This window comes from Mytilus edulis, chromosome 2, assembly GCF_963676685.1.
Source record: "Mytilus edulis chromosome 2, xbMytEdul2.2, whole genome shotgun sequence".
Taxonomy (NCBI): domain Eukaryota; kingdom Metazoa; phylum Mollusca; class Bivalvia; order Mytilida; family Mytilidae; genus Mytilus; species Mytilus edulis.
The window spans coordinates 12794557-12812490 of NC_092345.1; the positions used below are offsets into that span (position 1 = coordinate 12794557).

Consider the following 17934-nt stretch of genomic DNA (forward strand, 5'->3'; position numbering starts at 1 on the left):
AAAGCTTGCATAGCAATTTCCTTAAAAACTAAATATATATAACAAAGGCAAAGTTTTAAAACACAAAATTTATTTTTTATTTTTCTTTCATAAACTTGAATTTATACCACGCTAAACCGTTAGGTTAACAACCATTGATTAATCAATAAGTAACGATCAAAAGACAATTGTTTATTGGATTAGGTTGATTGAACATGATGATTCGGGAATCTGCAATAAACCGTTGGTCACGTGGCGAGTGGCAGGCGTTGATTAAAAAGTCATTTAACTTCAAAATTACAAAATCTATTGATACCTAACTTTATAGATTTGAGGTATTTAATCATATCCTCTTATATTCATGTTCGCTGTGGTCTTAAAACATCGTTTTAGTGTCCTTAATGCAAAAACTTTCTTCTTAGTGCACTAAGAAGTCTTTTGCGGTATTTCTACACACCGAAATATATGGCCTTATTATTGGTAATATACCATATTAGTGTCACTAATGGCTTAACGTGTTACCAAATTAAAAAGAAGAAATAGGCTCAAAACCGCATTTTTAACTTTAGATTTTTTTTCAATCCCAAAATAGAGAAGAGGTCCGGTATACAGACTTATTAAAAAGTCCAGATGAGAAGTTTAACTTGCTTTTCTATTCCCGGCACTTTTAACTTAACGCATGCAAAAAAAAATTCAGTACCTGGTTACAGTTGCGCATTGACAAATTATAATCTTTCGATTAAATGATCTTAAATCTATATGGTCTTTATTTTAAAAGTTATAAAATCTAAATGTAAAGTGATCTAAAATGTTCAATATAAATGAGTATTTTCGCTGTGAAATGAATCTAAGGTCGTCTAAAAGTGTATACATGTGTATTTGACCCGACTACTGACTACATAGTAAACTATTCATTATGTACCTATAAGGGGGGTCTGAGCGGGACTCGGGATTGTCGAGGCGTATTTTTTGTAAACGTGACACATGAAAGTCAAATTATGAGGGAGGGTAGGAGGGGTACTGATCCCGAAATCCCGAGCTTAAAAACACGAAATCCCGAAATCCCGGGCTTAAAAAACACGACATCCAGAGGTCCCGAAATTCGAAAAAAAGAATTATCGTATCCCGAAAGGGTCAATCCCGAAATCCAGAGCTTAAAAACACCCGATCCCGCAGTCCCGATAAAGGTCCTATCCTCCCTCAAATTATTGTGCCGTGAAAACGCGAAATGAAGTTTAGCGGGACATGGGAAATTACAAAAATAGCAGAATTGTTCACTTACATAGTGTACGCGGGATGGCATCATGCGAGAATCTAAAAAAATAAGTAGTAACTAAGCGGGATCCGTGAACAGAACCCCCAATGAGACCCCCATTAGTTGTGGCTTATTTTGGTCTTTTTAGTTAGTTTCTTTCCCCTACATTACTTGACAGTTTTTGTAAAACAACAGCACTCGAGGTCTGACAGTATTTTACCAAGAAATGCACAAAATATTCAAAAAGAAGGCCTAGAAAATTTAAATATTGGTATGCACACATACTCCCCTATCAGCACAGACAAATATATTTTTGTAAAGGCGCCAAACTCGTTTCTAATATTTATAATAGAACCGAAAAGAAAATGGAAATGGAAATGGGGAATGTATCAAAGAGATAACAACATGACCAAAGAGCAGATAACAGCCATAGGTCACCGATGGGTCTTCATTGCAACGAGAAAATCCCGCAACCTGAGACTGGGGTGGATCTAGTCATATAAAGGAGGGGTTCCTAACCCAGGACAATTTTTTTTTTTGGGGGGGGGGTGTGTCCAACTACATGTCCCCATTCAAATGCATTGATCGTCCAATAAAGAAAGGGGGTTCCAACATGTCCAACCTTCAGCCCCCCCCCCCCCCCCCCCCCCTGGATCCGTGCCTGTGAGGCATGCTTTAGCTTGCCATTAAACAAAAATGTATACTAGTTGAGTGATAATGGACGTCATACTAAACTCTTCAATATAAAAAAAAGAAACTAAAATAAAAATCATACAAAGGTCACAAAGGCCATAACTTCTGGCTCCTGAATTAGGAAAAGTGCAAAATGCAGTGAGGATAAAAGCCTTTACTGTAAATTCCTGAAATTACAATTATATAAATCATCTCACATCTTTGTGCATTTCTTGAAATTGGTCATATTAATAAATGCATGCAATATTTTCAGAAAATTTCAATATATAGGCTTTTAAAAGTCAATCTTGTGCATGATTATCAATGATTATACTCGCACAATTAACACATGTGGTTCTCAAAACTTAGAGGTGTCTATGCTATTTATGACAACATTTTAATCAAGTATAAATTTACAAAATAAGTTTAGAACTATATGATTTTTAGGTTTTTAAGCATAGATATAGTAGGTCAGGATCTGCGAACTCTCACTGACTGACTGAGCACATGAATTCAACACTAGTTTTTTGGTGATGTTGGTGTTGCTTAGTGTTTTGTTTTGTTTTTCTTTTCTGCATCTTATGTTTTGCCTTGGCATTGTCAGTTTCTCTTTCATTGCCTTTGTTTTTTTTTTGTTATGTTAAATAACAAGTCACAAGAGAGAAAAAACAAAAAAAATATGTGAAAAAATGGCTTAGTTCAGTATATATTAAGGACAGAGATAACAAATAGCTAAATAAGAAAAAAGAAAAAAGAAAATTCCTTTTCTATGTACAGTCAATTGTCTGATAATCTAGAAGATAGCCTGATTTGGTCTAATTCTCCTGAATTGTAGCAGGTACTTTATTCCAACTTTTTTAATTCAAACAAACCATGTCTTAGATAGTCTTGGAATTAGAATACATTAATCATAAAATTTTCATAATACTTTGGTGAATTATCTATTGATATAATCATGATAATTAAGCTCCTTTTTAATTTTTAGGGATTTTAAATTTTTAATTTAAAGTTAGGGATTTTATTCATAAAAGCGGGGATTTTTCCAGTACGTATACTATTAATAATGCTTTGAGCAATTTTCATGAAACTTGGTGAATTTTTTTGTATAACATAAACATGATAATTTTCCTTTTAATTTAAAAAAAAATCTGATTTATGTCATTGTACTATCATGACTTGGTATTAGGATAGTCTCAAGAATGCTTTCACAAATTTTTATGAAACTTTGGTGAATTGTTTTTATATCTTGACAAACTCACTTTTTATTGTTATGACCCAAAGTGGAGGGGGCATAATGTTTAACACTTACAGTACTTTAGTTTGCCTCAACCAAATTCAATTAAACTTTTACAAAAGCTTGATATCACAATTCTCATATCATGTTTGAATTTTGGTCGTTTGTCCGTCTGTCCCAAAGTTGTTTTTTGTTCTCTTACAGTACTTTAGTTTGCCTCAACCAAATTCAATTAAAATTTTACAAAAGCTTGTTATCACAATTCTCATATCAAGTTATAAAATCTAAATGTAAAGTGATCTAAAATGTTCAATATAAATGAGTATTTTCGCTGTGAAATGAATCTAAGGTCGTCTAAAAGTGTATACATGTGTATTTGACCCGACTACTGACTACATAGTAAACTATTCATTATGTACCTATAAGGGGGGTCTGAGCGGGACTCGGGATTGTCGAGGCGTATTTTTTGTAAACGTGACACATGAAAGTCAAATTATGAGGGAGGGTAGGAGGGGTACTGATCCCGAAATCCCGAGCTTAAAAACACGAAATCCCGAAATCCCGGGCTTAAAAAACACGACATCCAGAGGTCCCGAAATTCGAAAAAAAGAATTATCGTATCCCGAAAGGGTCAATCCCGAAATCCAGAGCTTAAAAACACCCGATCCCGCAGTCCCGATAAAGGTCCTATCCTCCCTCAAATTATTGTGCCGTGAAAACGCGAAATGAAGTTTAGCGGGACATGGGAAATTACAAAAATAGCAGAATTGTTCACTTACATAGTGTACGCGGGATGGCATCATGCGAGAATCTAAAAAAATAAGTAGTAACTAAGCGGGATCCGTGAACAGAACCCCCAATGAGACCCCCATTAGTTGTGGCTTATTTTGGTCTTTTTAGTTAGTTTCTTTCCCCTACATTACTTGACAGTTTTTGTAAAACAACAGCACTCGAGGTCTGACAGTATTTTACCAAGAAATGCACAAAATATTCAAAAAGAAGGCCTAGAAAATTTAAATATTGGTATGCACACATACTCCCCTATCAGCACAGACAAATATATTTTTGTAAAGGCGCCAAACTCGTTTCTAATATTTATAATAGAACCGAAAAGAAAATGGAAATGGAAATGGGGAATGTATCAAAGAGATAACAACATGACCAAAGAGCAGATAACAGCCATAGGTCACCGATGGGTCTTCATTGCAACGAGAAAATCCCGCAACCTGAGACTGGGGTGGATCTAGTCATATAAAGGAGGGGTTCCTAACCCAGGACAATTTTTTTTTTTGGGGGGGGGGTGTGTCCAACTACATGTCCCCATTCAAATGCATTGATCGTCCAATAAAGAAAGGGGGTTCCAACATGTCCAACCTTCAGCCCCCCCCCCCCCCCCTGGATCCGTGCCTGTGAGGCATGCTTTAGCTTGCCATTAAACAAAAATGTATACTAGTTGAGTGATAATGGACGTCATACTAAACTCTTCAATATAAAAAAAAGAAACTAAAATAAAAATCATACAAAGGTCACAAAGGCCATAACTTCTGGCTCCTGAATTAGGAAAAGTGCAAAATGCAGTGAGGATAAAAGCCTTTACTGTAAATTCCTGAAATTACAATTATATAAATCATCTCACATCTTTGTGCATTTCTTGAAATTGGTCATATTAATAAATGCATGCAATATTTTCAGAAAATTTCAATATATAGGCTTTTAAAAGTCAATCTTGTGCATGATTATCAATGATTATACTCGCACAATTAACACATGTGGTTCTCAAAACTTAGAGGTGTCTATGCTATTTATGACAACATTTTAATCAAGTATAAATTTACAAAATAAGTTTAGAACTATATGATTTTTAGGTTTTTAAGCATAGATATAGTAGGTCAGGATCTGCGAACTCTCACTGACTGACTGAGCACATGAATTCAACACTAGTTTTTTGGTGATGTTGGTGTTGCTTAGTGTTTTGTTTTGTTTTTCTTTTCTGCATCTTATGTTTTGCCTTGGCATTGTCAGTTTCTCTTTCATTGCCTTTGTTTTTTTTTTGTTATGTTAAATAACAAGTCACAAGAGAGAAAAAACAAAAAAAATATGTGAAAAAATGGCTTAGTTCAGTATATATTAAGGACAGAGATAACAAATAGCTAAATAAGAAAAAAGAAAAAAGAAAATTCCTTTTCTATGTACAGTCAATTGTCTGATAATCTAGAAGATAGCCTGATTTGGTCTAATTCTCCTGAATTGTAGCAGGTACTTTATTCCAACTTTTTTAATTCAAACAAACCATGTCTTAGATAGTCTTGGAATTAGAATACATTAATCATAAAATTTTCATAATACTTTGGTGAATTATCTATTGATATAATCATGATAATTAAGCTCCTTTTTAATTTTTAGGGATTTTAAATTTTTAATTTAAAGTTAGGGATTTTATTCATAAAAGCGGGGATTTTTCCAGTACGTATACTATTAATAATGCTTTGAGCAATTTTCATGAAACTTGGTGAATTTTTTTGTATAACATAAACATGATAATTTTCCTTTTAATTTAAAAAAAAATCTGATTTATGTCATTGTACTATCATGACTTGGTATTAGGATAGTCTCAAGAATGCTTTCACAAATTTTTATGAAACTTTGGTGAATTGTTTTTATATCTTGACAAACTCACTTTTTATTGTTATGACCCAAAGTGGAGGGGGCATAATGTTTAACACTTACAGTACTTTAGTTTGCCTCAACCAAATTCAATTAAACTTTTACAAAAGCTTGATATCACAATTCTCATATCATGTTTGAATTTTGGTCGTTTGTCCGTCTGTCCCAAAGTTGTTTTTTGTTCTCTTACAGTACTTTAGTTTGCCTCAACCAAATTCAATTAAAATTTTACAAAAGCTTGTTATCACAATTCTCATATCAAGTTTGAATTTTGGTGATGTCAGTGTTACTGTACTAGAGTATCAGAGTTATGCCCCTTTAGAAATGGGGAAAATATGCTGAATTTTTGGTTTCCTGTTCTCTAAAATTTAGTTTGTCTCAACCAAATGTTATGAAATCAATACACAATGCTTATCATCACAAAATACAGATTAAGTTTGAATTTTGGTAGTGTCTCTTTTACTAAATTCTATAGTTATGTTCTTTAAAAATGGAAAAAAAATGTTTCGGCCTTCTAACTTAAGTTTCCCTCAACCAAATTTTATTAAACTTTAAAAAAATACTTTTTATCACAATTTTAATCAGATCAATTTCAAATTTTGGTAGTAAAACTTTTACCGTTCTTCAGTTATGTTCCTTTAAAACTTTGAATAATATGCAAGCTGGAGTATCATTCCCTATTTATCATGTATATTTTTTTATAAGATGCAGAGTTAAGGAACTTTAGTTGTTGCAAAGTTATTTTAAAATTGTCCATTTTCAAAAACTTTGAAAGGTTTTAGAAATTTATGGATTTGTTAAAAAAATCACAGCCTTAAACTTATAGTCACTTGAGATATGTATCTATAAATGGAGCCAAATTATATACATGTTTTATGTCAATAAATACCACTGTTTGTGCATGTTTTGTTTTTTTTGGAGGGCAGGGGTCTTATTTGCACAGTGCTCATAGTTTTTTAGTCGATCATTAAAATTCATTTAAAGCTTAAAGACCAGCTATAAGGGCAAGAAGCTTATCAAGCACTCATGGTTTAGATTTTTATTAAACACACATTAATATACATAATGTACATTAAACAGAAAAAAATATTGATGCAAGATGTCATTCAACTTTTATTCTTTTATGTATAGGACAAGAACTATAGAAGATACAGAGAAATTATATACAGCAGAAATGATAGGCAATGTAAAATTTGCAGAAGCCAACTAAACCTAAATGGTAAGGCACCTTTTAATTTTAAAAAAGTTATTGAACTTGAAAGATGATTACTAGTATCATGATTACTATAAAAATTAAAAGATGTGGTATATTAAATATGAAAACTATCATGGCTTTGAGAAAGCAATTGTAGGCCTGTTACGACCTTCAATAATGAGAAAATCCATACCCTATACTATAGTCAAAGTAGGCAGCTATAAAAGACCTAAAGATGAAACATTGAAACATCCAAACTGTAAAACTAATCATGGTAATTGCCTAGTTTATAACAAAATAAATTACAAAAAATAAATATGACCGGTATGAAACAACAACAACAACAACCACTAAATTTTAGTGTCAGACTAAACTGACAAAAGCTACAGGCTCTGAACTTTGGACAGGCACAATAGGAATATGGCAAGGTTATATAAAAATAAGATGTGGTATGATTGCCAATAAGACAACTCTCCACCAGACAACCAATGATGTAAATTTCCTGCAAACAGGGACTTGACTTCTGTAAATCAACTAATTTTTCGTGAATACTTTATTTGGCATTTTATACTTTCTAGTCTACATCGCAGTTATTTATTTTTCTCGAGTTCAAGTTTACTTAATGTATTTTAATAAGGAAAGATACACATGAAAAACATTTATTGCTGTTTCTCTCTCCATTTATAACATTTTATTTGTTTATTTTGTGTATTTATAGGTGATCAGACATCTTGGTTTTCATGATCAATAGGTCATTACTGAAGAGGAAACTTATAGTTGAAATTTATTTACATAGTGCATAATTGGATTAATTTGAAATGGAATGTGTGCTTTCCTGCAAAAAAGAAATAGGAAATTTCAACATTATCACATGATAATGACCATAAACAAAATGGAGTTCTATCATAGATACACAAAAACACTATTGCATAAAAGCAACAACATATCTTAATCAAAAGAAAGGAGAATGCTGAACAAATACTATTTTGTTGTTGAAAAAAGGAACACCAGTTTTATCCACTCATTTACATCGCTCCCTCATATCAAATATACAGAAGAAGATCATTGAAGAACAATTTGCAAAAATGATTTCTCTTAGAATTGAAGGGAATTGTTTAGTGAATGGAATAATGTATTCACTGAATTCTTACGTAGTGGATTGAATAACTGTACACAAGCTGAAACAGAAGAAATTCTAATTTAAAATAACACGAAAAGTGTTTATTTTATTATTTAATCTGCAAATATATAAACATATTCTTTAGAACACCACAAATGGTATGACATTCAAATTGGTTGCTTATTAATGTATCGCATTGAAACAATTACAAAGAAAATAGAAGCATTTGCTCCAAAAAAAATTATAAATCAAAGTTAAATTTATAAAAAAAGTATAAACAATACCTAGATCTAAACAGTCAGACTGTATTATTTTCAATGTCATTAAAATGTTGAGTCAAACATTTATTAAAGTTTTAAATATCATTTGCATCAATTATACAGTCTTGTTATTATTATATTCATACTGTTTGTATACATGGTGTAGTGAAGAAATGTTCAACAAGTAAAAATAAGGGAAAACATTTCCTTAAGGGAAATTTGATCTTCAGAAATTTCCTTAGAGGAAATTTGAAGAACAATGATTTCCCTAGAGGAAATTTGTTGTCTTGAATTTTCCTCCAAGGAAAAGTGTTTGTCAAAAATTTCCTCACAGGAAAAAGTATTTCCTCCAAGAAAAATTTGAAGCTACAAATTTCCTCACAGGAAAAAGTATTTCCTCCAAGGAAAATTTGAAGCTGCAAATTTCCTCAAAGGAAAAAGAATTTCCTCTAAGGAAAAAGAATTTCCTCTAAGGAAATAGAATTTCCTCAAAGGAAATAATTATGCAGCAAATTCCCTAAGGGAAATCTTTTTCCCTTGAGGAAAAAACAATTTCCCTTGAGGAAAAATCTTTTTCCTTCAGGGAAATTTGATTTCCCTTGAGGAAAAGTACTTTTCCTCTGAGGAAATTGTTGAAAAAAGGGGCATAACTTTTTCAACAGTGGTGCTAGATCGAAAAAATTTTAGGACAAATATCAGGGAACCAATACCAACCAAGTTATCAACTTTGTTTTGACTTAACTCCAAAAATTAAGGTGACAACTTTTGCACTCAGCGGAATTGCAAACTTGTCCCGGAGACTGTTGTATCACTAGCCCAGTATTTAGCACTTAAGTGTTGACATGATTATTAATTAAATGGTCATTTTCATAAATTTACTGTTTGCAAAAGTATGAATTATTCGAAATATTAAGGATTTTCCTTTCCCAGGTATGGGTTACCTTAGTCGTATTTTGGCACTTTGGGGGGGGGAGGGATTTTAGGTCCTCAATGATATTCAACTTTGTTCATGTTTGCCTTTCTAATTATTTTCATCTGAGCGTGTTCATAACAGAATTTTCATTCAATTGGGTCCAGCTTAGTTTCGTAATAATTGTGTCTAAGAGTAGAAAATGGTAAAGTATTTGACTCATTATTTAAATCTAAAATACATTTTATATTATAGTACAGGTTTTCCTCTCCATTTGAGTTCAGCTTTTTCAGAGGGCCGTGGTTGTCTTTATCGTTGTTCGTTTAATTTATAAACAAAAACTTCTAAAACGTCTCCACGTGGAACTAAATTTGATCACAGTTATCATTTGGATATCTAGACTATGTGTTCGATGATCCCATCTGCCATCCAGTATAGCTGTCATGGCTATAAGTAGACGCGGGAGTTTGTCTACCAGTAACGAAAATCATCGATTGCTTGTTAAATTATTACAAGCCCTATGTGACGTATTAATGTAATCTGTTATAGCATTGCTATGATAATGATAACGCATGAGTGTAATACAATTGTTTTAAATGATTTAATATAATAATTATAATTTTCTTCGGTAAAACATGTATTGCCTTAATCATTATATAATACCTGCAATTTTAACAATACCTTGCATTGTTTGTAGGTAGTATTCCTTGTAGGTGTTTCGATTAATACATCTTCAATAATTATTATCCAATTGATAAAAACAAAAAAACTATAAAAAGGACTGTACAATGGTTTTAGATAAAATTCAGTATGTAATGGAAACCTTCATCCATATTTGTTTTTATTTAATTTATTATATAATAACCATTCTGACAAAAAAAAAAAGGTTAACATCACTGTTATTTATTGACAAACATTATATTTTTACATTGACTCTACTTCTAAAAGAATCCTTTGATCTAATACATTGTACTTAATCCTTTAGGGTTGTATTTTTAGGACGTCCTGTTGGTTGTATTTTAATGTTTTAAATTTTGTTCAATTACACATAATGAAACATTCCCCAATTTTCATTAAATATATCATTTATTTACCTATAAATGTATATTTTTAGAACATAGAATTTTGTGATCAGATTTGATTTAGTGTATTTATTTCCCTAGACAATTTGTTTTCTAATATTGTAAAAGGATTTAGGTTCTTCCATCTGTCCCCTTTTTGCTTTCACATAGTTCAATACATTCATATAAAATTAAGGTACATGTTGCCATCTGGCAATATCTGCAATGAAGATTTGTTATCTCCATGATTCTTTAAGTTGCTTCAAGGTGTTATATTAACTGTATCTGGTTTGTCATTCTGATAAGTTTAAAACATTTCCGGTTTCTAATTAAATACACATGATCTAGATTAAAAGTGGAAGAGTGATTTTATCATACTTTTGATGACCAAATAAAAGTTCTTTTTTAGAACGAATCTTATTCTTTGTAATTTGTAAATACGTACAAAAATACGATGTATTACTGAATTTACTGCAATATTGAGATAAATTATGTTTAATTCATATACAAAATTTCAAATTTGCGTGATTAAATTATTGCGATTATAACTCTGTCACATTTTTCGCAATAATAGAAACATAACAATAATTTCTTAATTTTCAGTATATTATTCATGTTATTATCTCATTTAAGCTGAAGGACTAAAAGTTGTTTTAACATGCTTCTACTGCATATGCCCATGTTTTTTTGCTGGTTTCAAAGTTTAAAATGTTTAACACCCATAGGGAAAAAGTGAACTTCAGCACTAAAACAACGGATCGGCTTGTCGGTTTAGAACTCAATCACATAAATAGTCTTTCGTTTTGAAAGTGCATGTAGTATTTGTAACGGAACTTCACGCATGCGTCACACAACTACAAAAGAGAAATTAATTTGTTTTAAAAATCTTGTTTTCATTGAACAAATTTTTGTTCTGTGCAATTTTCAGATGATTGAAGGGTGATCTAATTAAAAAAAACAAAGCATTGATACAGATTGTAGATTTGGTTATGAACTCAAAATTCAAAAGTAGTGTTAGAAGTATCAAACAGAATAAATTATAAACAAGTAAATGTGTTTTGTGTTTTGCCAATATAGCTTATAACATGTATATAGCTTTTTGGTATATGATAACTGTCCTGTTCTTAAAAAAAGCATCTTGTTCAATTTTTATCAATATTAAAAAAGGCATGTATCGTCTTTCAAAACTAGACTTCTCTCCTTTAACATAACGTACCATAGTGAATATAAAACGGGGTCTTGCAATTCTCTCCCCCACAACAAAAAATGAAATGATAACGATACTACTTTGTAGCGCTTAATATCTAGACATCAAGATTCTTTACCTAATGTTTAAACGTGTGATTTATTATTTTATTTTTACCTGCTTGTCTTGGATAACATTGTCATATTGTTTTATTGTAATCTCAATTTCGTACATAAAATTTCTGCTACCAATTATTTTTTATACTAAATACCCCGGCGTAAATGTTTATACGGACTTAAAACTAATCATACAAAACAGGATGTTTTTACCAATATTACAAATAGTATAATATACAGTTTTTAAATCGTCATTAGTTTGTGTATCTTGTAAACAAATGTTCAAGGACGGGTATGTATTTATAAACATTATATGTTATTCAGGTCTCAGACAGGGTATATAATGTGACATTTCCGGCTTAGAGTTTATATCCCCTGAGCCGAAGGCGAAGGCGATATAAGCCCTAAGCCGGGCATGTCACAGTATATACCCTTTCTGAGACGTGAATTACACATATATTACGGATAACCCCTGACTTGATGTTATTTTCCAGTGCAGGTATTTGTTGTCAACACATATATAAATTTAAAAACCAAACCTGATATGATCGGCATACGTGAAGGGTTTTCTAATTTGCTGTGAACATAATTTTATCGTGTATGTAATAATTTATAATAACACTTTCAACATTAAATTGGGTATTGTAAGTGTAAACTGAGTGATTTTGTATCAAAAATGTATTATTGACTGAGTCACGTCATTATTTTCCCTCTGTGACCCTCTGACAGTCTGATAGCTTTTGACTACGTCGTATAGTAACCGGTGTTATGATGACGTTTTTGAGGTTCCAATTGGGGATAAAAACGTCGTATATACCCCGGCAGTTTCCTGAATATATACATATGTATAAAATTTTATATGAATCATCTATGGAGAAAATAAACTTCCTCGATACTACGAGTTACATCAAGAACGGAACCATTATAATGGACCTCCATACCAAACAAACGGACAAACATCAATTCTTTTCTCCTAAAAGTTGCCATCCTAAACACTGCTCCCGTGGTATCCCATTCAGCCAGGCATTGCGAATCAAGAGAATATGCTCTACTGAAAATACGAAAAATGCTAGACTTGGACAACTTCGTAAACATCTGGTTGTTCGAGGATACAATAACAACATCATTGATAGCGCTTTCGAAAGAGCAAACAAAACTAGTCGCCAAGAACTTCTTGAGTACAAAGATAAGAATAAAGCAGCTAACAGAACACCCCTTGTACTCACTTACCATCCTGATTTTAAAAATGTGTCATCCATTGTTCAGAAGCATTGGAAAATTATAGAAAATGATTTAAATCTAAAAAAAAGTATTTTCATCACCACCAGTCATGGCCTTCAGAAGACCTAAAAACATCCGTGACAAATTAATGACATCTGTATTAGCAAAGCAGCCTAATCCATCGCCCGGTTGCTACAAACAATGTGGTCGAAGGAATTGTTTGTGTTGTAAAGCTGCCAATACAAGCAGTTCTTTCATCAGCTCCGTTACTAAACAAAATTATACCATCTACTCTAATTCCAACTGTAAAACGGATAACTCAATTTATATATTAACATGTGACACTTGTGGCATTCAGTATGTGGGAGAAACAATGGACAAATTTAATATTCGGCTCAATAACCATCGTTCATCGTACAAAACCAACAAAAACTGTCCTCTCACAAGACATCTTCGTTCAACGAAACATCCTTTTGATAATGTTACTTTCCAAATTATAGAAGTCAACACCGAGTGGGACACCACGGCGAGAAGGAGAAGAGAAAACTTTTGGATCCACCAACTCGATCCACACTTTAGAACCTGATGGTCTAAACGAAAAAGACGAAAAAAGATACAGAAAAGATAAAGAATAATTTAAAACAAAGCATCGTCCTTTTTATCCCGTAATATTGGCCAATGGACGTTGTTAACTTCAACTACCAATTATGTATTTTTAAGGTAGCTTAATCCAAGTGCAACATATACATTGAGCTGCAAAATTTTCTTAGTTTCAAAGCAGCTAAATTCAAGTGCTCATAGACATTGAGCTGCAAAATTTTCTTATTTTAAAGGCAGTTAAGTGCAACAAATACATTGAGCTGCAAAAGTTACTTATCATCTACATCCGATTTCACCTGGATAGATGCACGCTTGATAAAGCTAGTTGGTCTAGCGAAATATTGCGTTTATTTTCATCATTTTGTAAATATTTTAAACATTCTTATATTTACATACTAAATAGTGTGTTAGAATTACATTGTTAGGCAATCTATAATTGTATTTGTGTAATTGAATTAATCTCTGTACTGATTAATCCACACTCCCATAGATTTGTATGTCATGTGCTGCTATTTATAGGCACTTATATATATTGATATCTCTAATTGTTTCAGTATTAAAAGTTTGAGTAACGAACATGAATTGTAGATTAATTTTGGGAGTCGTACAAACGCCCTTGATTGGTATTCAGTTCACTGAAATAACAGAATATCTGCAGGTTTTGGGATTTTTTAATTTTTTAAGAATCGCAATTTTTTAACAAATTCAAATTCTCATACAGGATGAGTTTCCTTTTTTTCTCAACATTGCCAGCTGAAGACAGTGAGAAAGGGGTATAAGGGGTGTCAATTCCCCCCAAAAAGCAGAACACCGAAATCCCGAAGATGGAAAAAAGCATTTTATACTAAATTCCGAAAACAATTTATCAATGATTCTCGAGTCCCAATACTAAAAAATAAAAAATCACTCCACCCCTAGTCCAATAATATAAAACTCCGTAAATATTTATTGCATTCAACTTATAAATATCCGATTAAAAATGTCGATGGTACATCAACTATTGATCGTCGTACGACCTTCATCAATAAGCAAAACTCATACCAAAAATAAACAAGCCAAAAAAGGCCTAGACATAACGAAACGTAAAGCCTGAATGATGCATTAGACAACACACGAGTAACTAATAATACACAGCAATGAACGACAACCACTAAATTACAATCTCCTGATTTGGGACAGGCACAGATTTAATACAAGTCCAACATATTTTTGTGCGTTGTAAGAACAATCTCCTGATTTGGGACAGGCACAGATATAATGCAAGTGCAACATATTTGTGTGCGTTGTAAATTACAGTACAGACTATCTTTAGTCAAAGTATAAGTTCGAAAGTAGATAGTTATTACCAATTCACCATAATAAAGAAGGTTAATGTCGTTTGAATTCAAACTTATTAAATATTAATAGCGATGCAAAATTTCAGATATTAAGCTTGTAAGTTAAAAGCAAATACAGATGAAATTATCGGCCCCTTTTTGCATCTAAAAATATCGGACAAAAAACCGTAACGGGTTTTTTTTATCACATTTTTTGTTCACAAAAGACATTTATGTAGTGAGTTTTTGTATACATTAACATTTAAAACTAGTGTGTGAAATGCATTGCCTATTTTACAAAAGCATATTTTAGCCTAAGTCACACCTTACCGGATAGCACGAACGGACGCTAAACGAATGAAAATAAAAGTTGTCCGTTGACAAAATTGTTATCCGTTGGGAGTCCGTCGATTTACTGACCAAATAAAACAGACGCGTAACGAATGCATAAAGGCACACATCGGATCAGCAACGTACGAGAAACGGAAACATACCGGACAGAACGGATGCCTAACGTACAGCCAACGGACGAGTACCGCATATAACAGACACCTAACGAAAGCGTAACGGATAAAACGGATGGACAAGATATACGGAAAAATTAAAGGCGACAATAATTATGCATGTAAATCACAAAAAAAATTCAAAATATTTCTGTGTAACTGGTTTTAGTTTGTTCTTCAAAATGCCACCAAAGGGCAGTGTCAGGCCTGAATAAGTGCTGCTTGATAGTGAAGACGTGCCTTTACATGAATAATAAGAATGCATGAAACTCAAGAAATCTGACATACCAACAATTGGCATTCTTGATGCGAAATTTTCAATTGACATGTTTCCGTTTCAGATCCGTTCATCATCCGTTATACGTCCGGGAGAAGTCCGTTTCACATTCTTTCAACATCCTTTTTATCCGTTAAACGTCCGGTAGAAGTCTGTTGGTTAATTTGTCTACCAGACCTCCAACTGATGTATAACGGACAAGTAACGGATACAAAACGGAAACGAACCGGACGAGTACCGTACAAAACGCACGCCTACAGGACGTTCAACGGACACTTCATCCGTTGAACGTCCGTTCAAAGTTTTGAACATGCTCAAAATTTTCCACCGTACAAAAGGATGTCGACGGATAAAACGTACACTAAACGGACATGAACGGATATGAACGGACGTCTAACGAATAAGAACGGACATGAACAGATTGAAAAAAAGTTATCCGTTAGGCAGCCGTTCGAGCTATCCGTTCAAGTGTGACCGATGCTTCACGCACGTAGCAAAACTGTATCAATTTCAATTGACAAGGAGAGGCACGCTTTTACTGACTGCTATTGTAAATTAGAACTTTTCCTTTATACTCAATATTTTCAAGCAAGTACAGTATAATCTTACATTTGTATACAGTCCTCTGTTTTCATATTTAAATGAAATCAATGGATCTCATAAAATTTACGACTTCAGAATATCTTTCACAGATGATTAGTTTTTGGAACATCGGTACTTAATATATCATGCTGAAATTTTCTTTCTTATGCACCGATTTATATTCCTTTTATGGAAGAGAAAGCATTTAAAAATAAAAATAAAATGATTGACTTAATGTTTTGAAAAATGCACAATTTGTTTTGAAAAGGAATGGAAAAAGTAGTTTCTTTTGATTTTCTACTGATAATTATAGTACATTTAATTGATTCATTTTGAATCCATGTAGAGTGTAACGATATATGACGTTCAAAATACAGTTGTCAATGAATTTAAGAAAGCGGGTCAAACGTTTATTGGTATTAATTTCACAAAGTGGTGAAGAGCTGTTATGCTCAAACACATCGAGTGACGTGTCATGAATAAATGAAAATGTTGTATAAACAACAAAAATGGGCGACTACATAATCAGATTGTTTCATTTTTATTAAAAATAAAGTTGAAATTGTCCAGCAGGTTTGTAACCGCTGTCAGGGTGTTAAACACAACATAAAAAAATATTCAGTGGTATTATTTAATAAAAATGATAAGGGAAATTAGATTATTAAACAATGTTTAAACTATCGCAAATATTTAATTTAAAAATGTAATGTTTTCTTTAATGATAATGCAATTTAAAACAATAACGGAAGAATACAAGAATGTATACTTGCCATCATTAATTCCTTGATGAAAAACATATAATCTTCTAGGAGTTAATCTTTTTTGCGAAATACATAACACTGATTACTTTTTGTTCCATTATTGAAGCTTTTACGGCGTTGACTTTTTATGACGTAAAGGTAGTTTGGACAGAAGTGGGTGTGATCTCATGTGCTCCGTAAGGGTACTCAAATCGTTTTCCACATGAGACATATGTTGTGTACGCATGTATTTGACAATTCGGTGATACGTCTCAATTTGTGAATTTAATTTCGGGAAAACTACCGGGATTGTGGTGACGTCAACAACATAAAAACAAGAGAAATCAACTTACTATATGATTTCCGATCAAACTCACAAACTATCAATGTCAACCACGAAATGCTTTCGTTTTCTTAGAGTTTAAGCTAACAGAATTTTTGCCGGATCTTTATCATTTCAAACTTTATTATTTTTGATATTACGACATGTTTGAGTTTTCTTGATGTTTTACACATGAAAATCGAAAGTTTCTGAACTCGCCAATGAACCCAGTTGCGTTCTTCGATTCTATCCGGGTTTGATTGCTGCCTTATATGTATCTTCTTTATCGATTAAAGAAATTTGCTAATATTTTTTTTCAACGAAAACAGGATATAAGAAAATTTAAAGGGTCTGTGTTATGAAGTAAATTACGCTAAAAGAAGGTCATAAATACCCAAATCACACTATGACCACGATCCCGCTTCACCCTCAGAAATTATGCTTACATTTGAAATTCGTAGTAAGATTGTAGTGATCGTTGTAATGTCGTTGTAAGGACGTGTCAAGTCTCCATTACGTACCGTGGAGATCCACGACCAACTTTGAACAATCTGAAACCATTGTAGTGCAGTCGTTGCCAAAACTTATCGTGTCTTAGCAGACGCGTAGGAAAGTCGTAGGCAGAACGTATTAAGATTGGGGGAAGGTCGTCGAAGCATCGTATTGGAAACGTATTGAAATCGAAGAAGCCATTGAAAATATATTGCTGCGACCTTACTGT

The 17934-nt window shown here is 32.6% G+C and overlaps 1 long non-coding RNA gene across 1 annotated transcript; it reads left to right on the forward strand.

The window, feature by feature from the left end:
• The first annotated feature begins 3435 nt into the window (after positions 1–3435).
• On the forward strand, positions 3436–8497 carry LOC139511494 (uncharacterized). The gene is made up of 3 exons (XR_011662035.1): positions 3436–4163; positions 6936–7023; positions 7718–8497. It is a non-coding gene; the product is annotated as an uncharacterized lncRNA (long non-coding RNA).
• Positions 8498–17934: the final 9437 nt, after the last annotated feature.